The sequence below is a fragment of the Manacus candei genome, unplaced genomic scaffold, assembly GCF_025592945.1.
Source record: "Manacus candei isolate 608988 ecotype Guabito, Panama unplaced genomic scaffold, ASM2559294v1 h1tg000008l, whole genome shotgun sequence".
Taxonomy (NCBI): Eukaryota; Metazoa; Chordata; class Aves; order Passeriformes; family Pipridae; genus Manacus; species Manacus candei.
This window is the reverse complement of record NW_026138056.1, coordinates 3,298,464-3,311,253: the sequence shown is the minus strand read 5'-3', so window position 1 is coordinate 3,311,253 and position 12,790 is coordinate 3,298,464. Positions and strand designations below refer to the sequence as shown.

Sequence of the window (12,790 nt, the reverse complement as noted above, 5' to 3'; positions counted from 1 at the left end):
ATTAATATTTATCTGCACAGTAGCACCTCACACTGAGATCAGGGTGCTTGTGCTCTATGTCCCATGACTGACCTAAAAAACCCCTTGTATCAGAAAGTTTACAACAGAAATACGTATGACAAACCTCAGTGACTCAGAGAAAACAAAAGTAGTACTTCTGCTGAAAAACCAAGGCTTGCACAACTGGTAATACTAAGGTCAATGTTACTGAATGATTAGACACAGCATCCTAATGACCAGTGCCTGATGTCTCCAAAGGCCAAAATGGAGGACATATGCTGACAGTGAAGGGGATTGAAAGGCTTTAACTTCTGATGCTAGGGCATTATACCATTACCCCTGTTAAGTGTGGGAGGGAGCAAGTTCAAGAGAAATGCTATTTTTTTTTCAGCTGCCCTCAGCCATTTTTTTCCCTTATATAGACAGACATGCGTAGAAGTAGGAGGAAATAAGGATTGATCCAGCTCTTTCTTTATTCTTGCAACACAACCATTGGTGTAACATCTTGGGATCTGCATCTTCGTAGCAATGGGCAAAGATTTCCATCACCTTCTGTAGAAGTGGGACAAATTGCTGTTCTCCCTACCCTGAGCTGGTTTTCAAACTGACAATGACTAGATATTTCATAAAACTTATTTATCTCTTATTGACTCGAACAATGTTTTCCTACTGATTTTAATGAATACAGAATATATTCCAAGAAAAGGTAGAAGCTGAACAGGATCAAGGGATATATAATGTTTTTAACATTTTAAGTATAAAAGTAATGCCTGGGTTGTCATTCCTAAAGAATAAAAAATTTGATGGATACATTAGCTGGGTGGAAAATTGACATATCAAATTTTGTCTCTGTTGGCACTCACACCAAGTAATTTTGAGAGTGGGCAGTTCAAGATGATGAAGACAGTGACATTTTTCTGTCTAGCTCGCTTAGAAGACATTTCCATCTGCTTCCTATACAACTGCTTACATGCCAGTGTAGAATTCTTTCTCCATAAACATTCACGTATAGGAGTTTAGCATTTAGGATACCATTCAGACATGAAAATTTGATTGCCTGAAGGGGAAAAAGAAGGGTCAGCAGTATGCTCCTTGCTTGTACTGCTTCTTGTGCTTATAATACTCAGATTTCCTATTTTGAAAACCTGTAATGCTTTGGACTTGTTGGGGATTTATTGTCTTGTTTTTATCTTTAGTTTTAGGAGGGTTTTTTTTGAAAGAGAGAGACCACCTGTCCAATTATTGCTGTGGTCAAGGGAAAAACATACAAAATAATAAAAAATATTGCTTACTTAGCTAATGTTTTCACACAGGGGAGCTTATGAACATCTTGAATAGCAGTCATGATGCAGAAGTACACATAATTTGGGCCATTTATTCAGAAAAGACTTCTAAAATTACAGCTGTAATCTCTGATTTTGTTTGTGCAAGTGTTCAAGCTTGTATTGACAAAGCACACTGGAGCACTGAAATCTGGTTTGGGTTTAGAGGTCAGTGGAGGAGTTAGTTATTCACATTAATTTTGTATACTTGGTGTAGTATATAGAGTCTGACTTGAGATACATCCTGATATGTATGGGCGGTTCCTGGTTTAATTGCATATATATTAGCATTTTTCATAAGTAACTTAGCTGCAGATTTCTAGATGACTGCTACACAGTAGTAGTGCCCCTGAAGCATGTAAAACTCCCTGAAGTCAACTGGACTTCCTATGTATAGCTTTTCATAGGATGAGAGAAATGGTTTTGTTCTGTATTGTAATTCCTCTGAAAAAATGACCTTAGTTGTGCCACAGTGTGAATGCCCTGCCGAATTTAGCTGAATATCTGGTAGAAACGTATCTAATCTATTTTTTCAGCATACATCAAAAAAGAGAGTGAGTGCTGATTATAAGATGCTTCTTCTCCACCAGCAGGATCTTGTTGGCATGAAGCATCAATCTGAGACCCAAGTGGTTTTTTTTACAATTTGAATGATTGCGTTCATCAAGAGATGCTCAAAAATGTAGCTATGTGAGGTCTGATACAGAGCTACTGTTTAACTTAGTACCATTGCAATGCTAGTGCAGGTACAAGGATCTACAGGCACTTTGCTTGCACTTCTCAGAAACTGGATTTTCTTCTGCTCCTGACCCAGCTCTGCCTTTTCAATCATTTTTGTTTGAACAACATTCTTGAATGAAACAGAAAAAAAAAGGGTTTTAATCATTCTGCTTACCTTTTAATCATCTCTCTTATTCCTAACCTTTTATTCTCAACACCTTTCTTTGGCTGCTGCTGTTTTGTTTTTTTTTCTTTTATTCCCCTATTGGTAATCCATACTTCTTGCAGGGCACTCACTGCACCATACTGCTAGCTTTGTCATGCTATATCCTATCTCACTGCTGGCCAGCTTGGTACATCCACTTATGATATGATGAATAGCATCTGGAGCCTGGCCACACAGTCTCCATTCTGGTCTTAGAGCTTTTTTTAAGCTATCTATCCTTGCTTGTACAAATAGCCCATTCCTGTGTGGCCTTAATGAAATTCTCCATTTCTCTTCTCAGTCTTCTGACAGCCTACCTGCCATTTGCCATTATCGTCTTTTGATATTTTCAAAATTCTTTCCATGCAGTTGTTTTTCAATTGATTTATTCTTGTGCTGTTCTTACTGCTGTGTGACTAATAAATTACACTCGGTGGTAAAATATTTTTCTTTTAATTTTGCAGCTTCCTTGTGATTAAACAAGCCTATTTTCTATTTACAGTTTCTTAACTCTACAGGTTCCTTTCCTACAACTCCCTCTGTTGCTTTTCTCTGTTCTTCCTCACAACGTAAACTCCTATTTTTAACTGTATTCATATTTATTATCTTAGGCAACAGTAAGTTCTTATGACTTTTACAGTTACTTTGCCCTAGATTAACTAGATTTACTTTTGAAAAATACCATTCTTAAATATATATCAGTTACTCAGATTTGCCAGTATATGTGGACCAAATATGTCATCAAAAGATTGTGGAAACTCAAGGGAACATACAGAGGAACCAAAGAGGAACAGATGGAGCCATGATGGCAATGTTGAATTGATAAGGTAACACTTCCTAAGCAGAATAGGAGGTTGTGAATATACAAAGAGACCTCAAATACCACAATTGAATCACCACTATTATTTACTATACTTCAGTTCATATTGTTATGTCTTTTTGGCTGCCATACCTTCAGAGAATATTCTGTAAAATATATTCTAAAGAACAGGTTGTTGATCTTGTTACTATTAGGCAGGTCCCCATATTACTGTGTTTCCACGTGGGGCAGAAAAAACTCCTGGAATATAGACAACAATGTAATTGTCTCAAAAATCAGTTTAAACAGGGAATCAAGCCATGACCGTAAGGACACAGAAGGCAGAGACATTCCTGTGTTGAGTATCTTGTTAAAGGCAGTGAGTGTCCTCAATTTCAACAGGCCTTTTGTTTTGTCTTCTGCTATTTGTAGAAATGAGAAAAAAAAGAAGATTAAAGAAAAACAATGTTCAGTTCCAGATTGGAATCAGAATTGTAGTCACCTGTAAATAATATATCTGGATGGTTGAAGTCCTTACGTTAGAATAACTTATAGAAGCATTAGTACTTGTACTGGGAAACCATGTGCTAATGGTGTTAAGAGGTGTTTTCTTTAAAAAAAAAATCCTAAAATGTAAGCTCTCCTATTTGCCTCATGAAAGACTAACACACATATAGCTTTTTAAGAAAATTAAGGAAAAGTTAGCATTTTGCCTCTGAGAGTAATACATTTTCATATGGAAGGAACTGTGCAAGCTTTTTCTGAGTGCATAATGGAAGTTGTTTCTTCCCACACAGTGAGTTACCAGGACCCAGGTAGCAGTTACCAGATATTGTTCTTTTACAGAATGTATTTAATGAATGTATAGATAGAAATGGTAATGTCGAGAGACAGTCAGAGGCTCGGTGGACTGAAAACAAGCATGAAACTTTTTTGTTTTCTGCTTCAGGTCAAAATCCTCCATAAGCAGTGGCTACCAAAGCTCTCACTGTCTAAGAAGCATTTGAGAGTACGTTTTGAGAGAGAATGTATGGTCCTAAATCTGTCTATGGATCAGCTATACAGAACAGCAACATAACTTGTACTGTGAAGAGGCATCCTTGATGCTTTCAGAAGTCAAAAAATGGGAAAGGGTACCAATGCACCCTTTGATGCCTGCAGTCAGTCCTTACAGAGCCTAGCTAAGAGAAAGCCTAGCATGGCCTGAGGTTTGTTTGTACAACACATAGACTTTCCTCCGGAAAGAGTACACCTGTACCTCTCAAGACGAGTAAATGCACTACAAAACATATTAGAAAGAAATACAACATCACTGTAGGCATGGATTACTGCCAAAATGATCCAGTCAATGCACTGGAATGGATTAATTCATTGGCAAAACCCCACAATCGAGATAGTCAAGAACAAATTGTATTAAAAAAATATACATTTGCTTATGTTACTAAAAATGGTAGATTGCCATAAGTGACTAAGAATAATTGCTTCTTTACATTTCATTCTGCCTGTGCAATGAAATTAAATTGGTCTGCTTAGTCACACATTTTGCTTGGAGTCACTGTTTTGCTCCCACGAAAGTCAAAGGGTTTAATAAATTTTCTTTTGATATGACAACATAAGCATTTAGAGAAAAAAAAAAAGACAAAAATATCTATCCTATTTTCACCATAGTAAAAATAAGTTCAAATGTTTTCATTGACATACAGTTTAATGAAAGGTTTTGCTTGAGACTAGATTTTTGGAACATAAAGCGCATCCTTGAGAGAGGTCTGTTCAGTTAGGAAGAACATCATGAAATACTGTGTGAAGGTCTACAAGCTTTTTAATTGGGTGATAATTGACTCCTCCAGTTCTCCATTACTAATATCTGGATCAGAATCAAAATTAATAAGAAAGAGTCCTTCCTTTATAAAGATTTTAAATGATCACAAAACTATTTATTCCCTATTTTGAACCTGAAGAGAAAAAAAAATAAAGTTTGAAAATGTTAGGTAAAGTTTATGAAGGTCATGACCCCTTGTAGATACTTTTTTTACATCACCCTATTCCCCAAAAAAGATCTTTTCTTCTGTTTTTAACTCTCCTGTTTTCACCATTGAAATATTTGCTACTGAATTAAATAGAAAAAGGTAAGTTGTCCAAGTACTGGTTACACCTCCAAGAGAATTTGAAAGAAGACAAAGCAGAGGTGTTTGTGATATTTCATGATGAAGAAAAAAGATAATCTGTCCTTGAACCTTGTCCTCTAAGGATCAGTGCAGAGTCTTCTTTTGATTAACTTGTAAAAGATGAATTAGGGATTGGAGAAAGGAAAACAAAGGAAAGGCGAATCCTTAATTACAATCTTAAGCAGCTGTGTGCAATCATGTTTCAAGATTTTCTTGCCTGAATACATCTTATTAAGTTGTACCCATGCACTCAGATGCTCCATAACTTGGAGAATGAAGATTGCTTCTAGTTGCTCTCTTTAAACCACTTCTTCAGTTCACAAATGCCATGATGTTGGGATTGCCTCCCTCTGATTAGAAGGGTGACATTGAAAATCACGTCTGAAAGTGAAGCTAAAAGACAAGTAACATAGAGCAGTTACATATTACTTTATTAAAATAGTCATGCATGCTGCATTTGTGTATTCAAATAAATTCAGAAATTAAAATTATTTTTTAAAAATCCTTTTTGATCCAAACCAATTGTTTTTTTTTTTTTTTTTTTTAATGAAATGTCTTTATCCTAACATTACTTTATTAGTGTTGACAACACACTTCGTAGTATAGTGTATAATAGGAATGAAAATTAATTATATATGCACGTTATTAGTTTGTTCACAGCATGTTGAGAATGCCTTTCTGACAAATATAAATCAAAAGACATTGGCCAAGGTTCATCTCTTACAGCTGTCCTTGGTACGATCCATTGTTCTAAAAACAGTATGTGTTAAAAATATTTTTGTCCGTGAAAAATGTCAGTTCAGCAGCTCCGCCGACATTTGGAACCTCTGTCTTTCTTTTTTTTTTCCCCAGGACGCGTCCTGACTCCTGGATGATCGCGTTTCAGTTGTAGATCTGTTTCGTTCTGCAGACCCAAACGGCTTCAGCACTGCTGAAATGAGGCAGAAAGTTTGTGCTGCCGCTTTCCCAGCCGGACCACGTCCAAACAAAGCAGGTACTCATCTCCCAGAGCGGCATCCCCGGCAGCGCCGGAGTTGCGGGGCTGTGCGTGGCTGCTGCCGGCCACCAGCCCCAGCGTGACACTGCGCCTTCTCCTGCTGCCGGCGCGCAGACTCTCCTCTCTCCGTCCTTTATTCTATGAAAGCACCTGGTTTAGTTATTCCACTTTTTTTTTTTTTTTTTTTTTAACCTTCCTCTCCTAGCTCCCCACCAGCTCCCCCCCACCCCGCGGTTTAAACAGTGGCCTGGTAGGCGTGACAGCAGCACTAGGGAGACAGAGGGCAGCAGGGGTGCGAGGTTTTAGGTCCCCCGAGCAGGTCGGTGGTGGGTCCGTGCCCTTGCGCCGGGAGAGCCACCCCGCGGCCAAGAGACCAGGAGAGGGGACCCCGGTCCGGCCTGGTGCCCGCGGCTGCCCCCCGCCATCCAGGCGGACGGGCCGGGCCAGGGAGTGTGGGGTTCGCAAGTGTCAGGCTGTGGAGGCTGAAAGGGCAAAGCTGTAAAGCAGGCACTCCGCAAGTTCGGATTAGTTTGGCGACTTTTGTCTTCACGCCTCGGGAGCTCAGTCGATTGCAGCTTCTAGGACAAATTGCGTGGTGGGTTGCGGGGGGAGAAATAATAATAATAAAAAAAATCTTAAAAGTCTCTCCCTTCAGCTCCGCGTTTCAAATGCAAATCGGGAGAGAGATTGGTTCCCGCCCCACCCCCTAGCCCGGCTCCTGATTTTTATCCAAAGGACTCCATCTGTATATCCTGTCAAGGAGGAGGAGGAGGAGGAGAGGCGGGGGGTGGGGGGGGGGGATTGGAGCCGGGCAGGCTGCTTGCTCCCTGGATCCCTCTTCAATAGCCACCGCTGGGTCTTCGGGAGGTACAAAGAGTCCCTGTGCCATCTCCGGGCGCCCTCGAACGGAGCTGGCAGCCGGCTCGGGCCGCCGAGCGGTGATATCCCCTGCCCTGAGCAGCATCCCCACCTCCTCTGCCTTCTCCCTCCCTCCCCGCTCCTTCCCTCCCTCCCTCCTCTTCCTCCTCCTCCCGCAGCCACGATCCGCACCCAGTCGGAGCTGGGCTTGGCACAGACACCCACTTCTCCCGCCGTGTGCCCAGCGGCTGGCCGCGCCGCGCCGTGCCGTGGTGGAGGAGGAGGAGGAGGACCGGAGCGGCGGCGGCAGCGCTCCTTCCTCCGCGGGCGCGGGCGAGTGTGCGGGCGGGCGCGCAGCCCTCATGCCAGGCGGGCGCCCCGCCGCCCGCAGCCCGACCCCTTCCGCCCGGGAGCATCCCGCCGGCACTTCGCCGCGGAGGAACCGGTGGCCCTTGGGATTAAAATACTCACCGCGCCGGGAAGCCGAGGGAGAGAGGGAGCAGGTAAGTGCCGGCTGCACCTGTGCCTTTCCCTGCCTTCCTTCCCCTCCCGTGTAGGCAGAGGGCGGTCGGAGCAGTTGCGGAAAAGGGCTGTGCGCTCTTCGTCCGCACCCGCTCGCCCCGGAGCGGCTCCTGCCCGGAGCGGGGCCGCGGCTCCGCGGGGCCGGCGCGGCCGCGGGTAAGTTTGGCATTTCCCGCGCTGGTGGCGGCCCGGGCAGCGCGGCGGGGACCGGCTGCGGGACCACCGGCACCAGAGGTGGCGGGGAGACCGTGGAAAGTGAGAGCGCTGGGACCATAGGCGTGTGCGCACCTTGTGAGAAATTAGAGAACAATAGCATCACTCTTGACTCTTTGAAGAAGTCTCACAGACAAGAGGAGAAGTGGGGTGGGGGAAGGGAGGACCACGGACTTCTGCAAAATACAGGCAGCACAAAGTCCTGACTGTCTCAGTCCTTTCTGCCAAGCCAAAGCGGCTGTCTTGCTTGGCCTTGAAGTCCGGCAGTGATGTTACAGTGCAAAAGATCACTGAGGCAAGGAAATTTCCTGAGTTATTTCCCAGAGCTTTCGTCCTTTTATGTCAAGGATGTTCTAGAGTTTGCAAACGTTGAAATTATGGGAGCTATTTCTTTGATTAGTATTCAGCCGGTAAGGCTAGCTCTGCAGTGCTTGGGTGATACTGACCCTTCCCCCTCTGCCCCGTCGTCCCCCCCCCCCGCGCCCTCCCCCCCCACCCCGGTATCCACATCTCCACACACACGGGCATGTCCTGATGTCCTGCTTTCCTACAATAGGCTGTGTGCACCGATAGCAAGTGGTTTGTGATCTGGATCCTCAGACTTCTGCTTGCTAATGGAGCAAAAAAACCCAACAAACCACTTTTTGAGATATGATTTAGCTTTTATACTCATGCTTTCAAAAGATGAGGTAGTTCGGGTAAGCCAGGATTCTGCAAACGATGTCTTCCCCGGGATTTAGGGAGGGCTGGGAGATGGAGACTAGTGAGGTACTCTGATTCTGGAAACTGAAATGCTGATACTTTAATTTTTTTCCCACTGCAAGGAAAAATCTTGTGTTCTGATAGATAACTTCTCAAGTCAGAGACTTGAAAGGGCAGAGTATGCTTCATAGTCTCTTTAACAAGACATACTGCCTTGCCATTTTTCAGCTAAAACATAGGTGATTGTGCAGCTTTGCAGAAAATAAATTGCTTTTCCAGGACAAATAAATAAATAAATACATAAAAGAGCCAAACTCTTAAGCATGCCAGTTTCTGAAAGTCTCTCATTGGCATTGATGTGTGACTTGACTTTTCTATACTTATTACATATACTAATAGTTTCTGTGTTATTATATTTGAAGTTTGCAGGGAATTGTTACTGGTAGAAGCTGGGTACTTTCTTTCTGAAAAAGATAGGTCTACATAATACCAGGTGCAGAGCTGTTCAGATGGGCAGTAGCATGAAAGTTGCATAACTAAATTAAGTTTGCTTAGAATATAGCTTCTGAAGGTACAACAGGTCAACAGATAAAGATCAGCTGTAAAGTCATGTTGATTTTCTCTCAGCAATATCATAGAAGTTTTAAAGATGCAGAAGTGAAGTGAGGATGTTTAGACACTGTATGATTGTGCCTCATTAGAGCTAGTTCAGGGCAACGTGTGTATTATCATCTTTGGAGAAAAAAAAAAAAAGAACAAAAACCCCACAAAACAAGCCCAAAAAACTATCCAGGGACCAAATGTGTCATCCTGTTTAAAGTCCCTGTACACAGTTTTATAGCTTTCCAGTCTGTACCAACCAGGGCATCTACCTAGGCATCTAGACACTTTTTTTAGAATCGTGAAGAAGGGCTAAGTGAGATTTAAAAAACAATTGCAATAAAATCCACAGCAAGGCAAGAAAAGCAAAGGAGCTAAAACCTGACTCTGACAACTTTTAATATTAAGTATATGCAATATATAGGGTTTAAGTACTTAATAAAGACTTAAAACTACCTGGAATACTAGGAAAATGTTAAAAGTAATAATCTGATCTACCATTGCATGTTATAAGTGCATGTCAGTTAATGTGAATGAAATTACAAACTTCAGTAATACAGACTATTTTCTTGCAAAAAGCCAATAAAGATTGCAGTTTTAATCAAGGGGCATTTCAACCTTACAATGGGAGACTTTACTGTAATTAAAAGCTGATGTAGGTCATTAGAATTGTGCTAAGAGTCAGATGACAGTCTCACAACTCTCTTAAGTCTACTTTCATTGATTTGATAGCAAAACACTCTTGATTATTTGCTATTGATTTAATAGCAAATAATTCTTATCTTTTCATATAAAAGGGTAATTGTAAAGCATTTATATAACTGCAGATTAACTGGGAATTATCTGATGTGAAGAATGGATATAGCATCCATGTAGATTTTCACCTATCCTTTTCATGTATGACTGCGTATGTGTACACGCTGTGTCCACATTTTTCTGTGTTTCTTCAGCAATCAGAGAGTGACTGAAGGAGATCATTATTAATGCAAGACCTTACGTTGTTCTAGTCCAACTTAAGTTCCTACTTTGCTATAAACCTGGCTAAGCCTTTTCTCAGAGGGATTCAACTCATAAATTGACTCCGATGTGTGATGGAAATAGAAAATATTTTAAACTTCAAATGGTTTACAGATGAGTATACTGCTTGGGAGTCAGTTTTAGTGATGGGTTGGCTAGTAAGTTTCTGCGTGTGTTTTTTGGCTATTGCCTTCAGTATCTGATGTGTTCAGCAGTTCTTCAGTGAAGGCCTTTCTTGAGGCATTCAGTTTCCTTTAGTTTATCACACACATTTTTTCATGCTACTACTGGGTATTGTTTTCTTGTGACAATAAAAATCATTAAATTCTAGCTGAGGAAGGGTACATAAAATAGATGGTTACTTCGGTTCTTCCTGTCAAACCAGGTTTAACTCTGAGCAGTAATGCAGGAGTGCCTCCTCTGGGAATTCAGTGGTTCTGCAAGAAAATCATCCCTAGGCATTATGTGAAATTCCTCAGCTGAAATGAGGCTGCAGAAATTGAGCTTGTGCAAATTTAAATATTTGTCTTGATTGGTCCCAGATCCACAAATACTGCTGGCGTTTCTTTTCAATAACTGATCAAATTAGCATAATCCTTCTCAGCAACTTAGATGTTTCAAATGTACTGTTGCAAGGTGAAAAACCAACAAAGCACTTTCACATGGAGAAAATGATATTAGAAAAATATCTTTCTTTTGTAAATTTTTCTTGGGGGGAAAAAACCACCTACCAACAACCCAAACAATTTAACACTCTAGCCACAATCTGTCTTGTGATCAACTGCAGAGCTGTAAAAAAGACCAAAAGCTGTTGCCTGGGGTTTTTTTGTGCATTTTTTTAAGCCATATCATTAATGAAGTGTGCCTAGTGTTTTTCTGTTGCCTCATCAGGTCCTTTCACCTGAGTCAGAGGGTATTGGAGCCAGTTTAGTGTAACAGTGCCATATGTTTGGAGCAGTGATAGTTTTTTGCTTGATAACCAGATGCAGACTGCAGGATGTGCACTACATTTACAGATCTCCCATGTGAATATTTAGGCCAGTTAGCGGCAGGAGGTTGTGGTCTGTAGATGTAATGTCATCTGGCACAGGGAATTAATAGGTTTTGTTGTACTGCCTTGACTTGCAGAGCTTTATTTCATCGAAGGGTCCCCACTTCACTTGCTCCAAGGCACCATCATTGTTTGGTTTTTTTTGCTTTCCCTGAAAGAAGTGATAACCAAACAATGGAACTGACACCATAATTAGACATGTTATCTTCTCTAAACCTTTTTGTCTCAAGGATCACATAATTCCTGTGCCTATGAAGGAGTCTCCTGTAATACTTAGGATGTGTAACATGGAGGAGCTGCAGGCTTGTAACAAAGGGGAATTTTCTCTGCCACTGAATGTAACACCCTGTCCAATGGACATTGTAAAATTGAATGTCAAAGCATAAATATTTCAGTGAGGCAGTTCAGCTGTCAGGAGGCTCACCTGCTGATTCCACTGTGTTTAAGGCATCGTGGTTCAAGATCCAGTGGCAACAGTCACCCTCAGAATTATTTGAACACCCAGGGTCTGATTTTACCGAATGACTAAAGTAGAGAAAAAACAAACAAGTGTGGGATAACTGTGCATTGTTGACCAAGGAAAGCAAGATTTAAGCAAGCAGGTGATGGCTGGGGTGCACTTTCAGAGTCAGCGAGGTCCAGATTTATGCAGTAAATTTTGCAATGGTATCAAAAATTGAAGCAGTTTGATGAGAGGAGGATAATGTGGCAAAGGGAAGGAAGAGGGAAGAGTAGGAGTGGTAAACTCTTGAGTTACATCTTCAATGAGTGCCCTGGGCTGGCAGCAAGACTTCAAAATAGAGAAATGTAATCCAGACTGGTGGAGTTCAGTAATGGAAAAGGTTTTGGATTTCCAGTTCTTCCTGAAGCATTTTGCATTGGAAAGACATCAGGACAAAATACGCTGAAGGGCAAAATTCCCTATTGGGTTGAGGAGATTGACAAGGAAATGATATGGTTCATAGATTAAGCTGGCACTGTGACACTGGTAGCAATGTGTGAGCAGAAGTCTGCAGGAATTTGCATTTTGGCTGCAAAGGTTAGGTGGTGCAAAAATGATCTCAAAAGCCTTCAGCAAACTGCCCTACAGTGCTGGGGAAATCTCAGCGGTGGGGAAAGAGGGCTTCCAAGAGGATATCTCTGAGACTGAAAACTTGTCCTTATCTACTGCTGCTCATTGCTACACACAAGCAGGGAAGACTAGTCATGATGTGTTGTTTTAGGAATTATAGAGCGAAGCAAAATATTCAGAGAGATTTTCAGTGGGTGTAAATTACCCTTAATTGCTTGCAGTGAGGGGGACTATTCCTTAAAGCTGAGGATCTTATTCATGATCTGAATGTTTTCAACAAATCAAGATTGCCCCTCAGAGACAGTGCATAATAGTGTCTTAGTGTCTTTTTGACACTAGCAGATTGTTTTGGTGAAGTAAAGTAATAACATTTTTCAGATTAGCAGTGTACACCAGAACACTTCTCCTACTAGACTGTGGCTTAAATGTAGTTTAATTTTTTGTACAGCAGATGGAAGAAAATGTAAGTTTTATGCTATATATTGAATAAAGAGATTATTATTTTTTCAAATTTGTATATTTTCCGTCTGATGTTTTATGTATCAGC

At 41.4% G+C, this 12,790-nt stretch overlaps 1 protein-coding gene across 1 annotated transcript in view; it reads left to right on the top strand.

Annotated features, from left to right (window-relative positions):
- The first annotated feature begins 6,980 nt into the window (after positions 1 to 6,980).
- LOC127463661 (cadherin-7) overlaps positions 6,981 to 12,790 on the top strand; it is an 86,710-nt gene continuing 80,900 nt past the window's right edge. The window contains exon 1 of the mRNA XM_051773396.1: positions 6,981 to 7,569. The gene's annotated coding sequence lies outside the window, so the exon portion shown is untranslated. The remainder of the gene's footprint in view (positions 7,570 to 12,790) is intronic.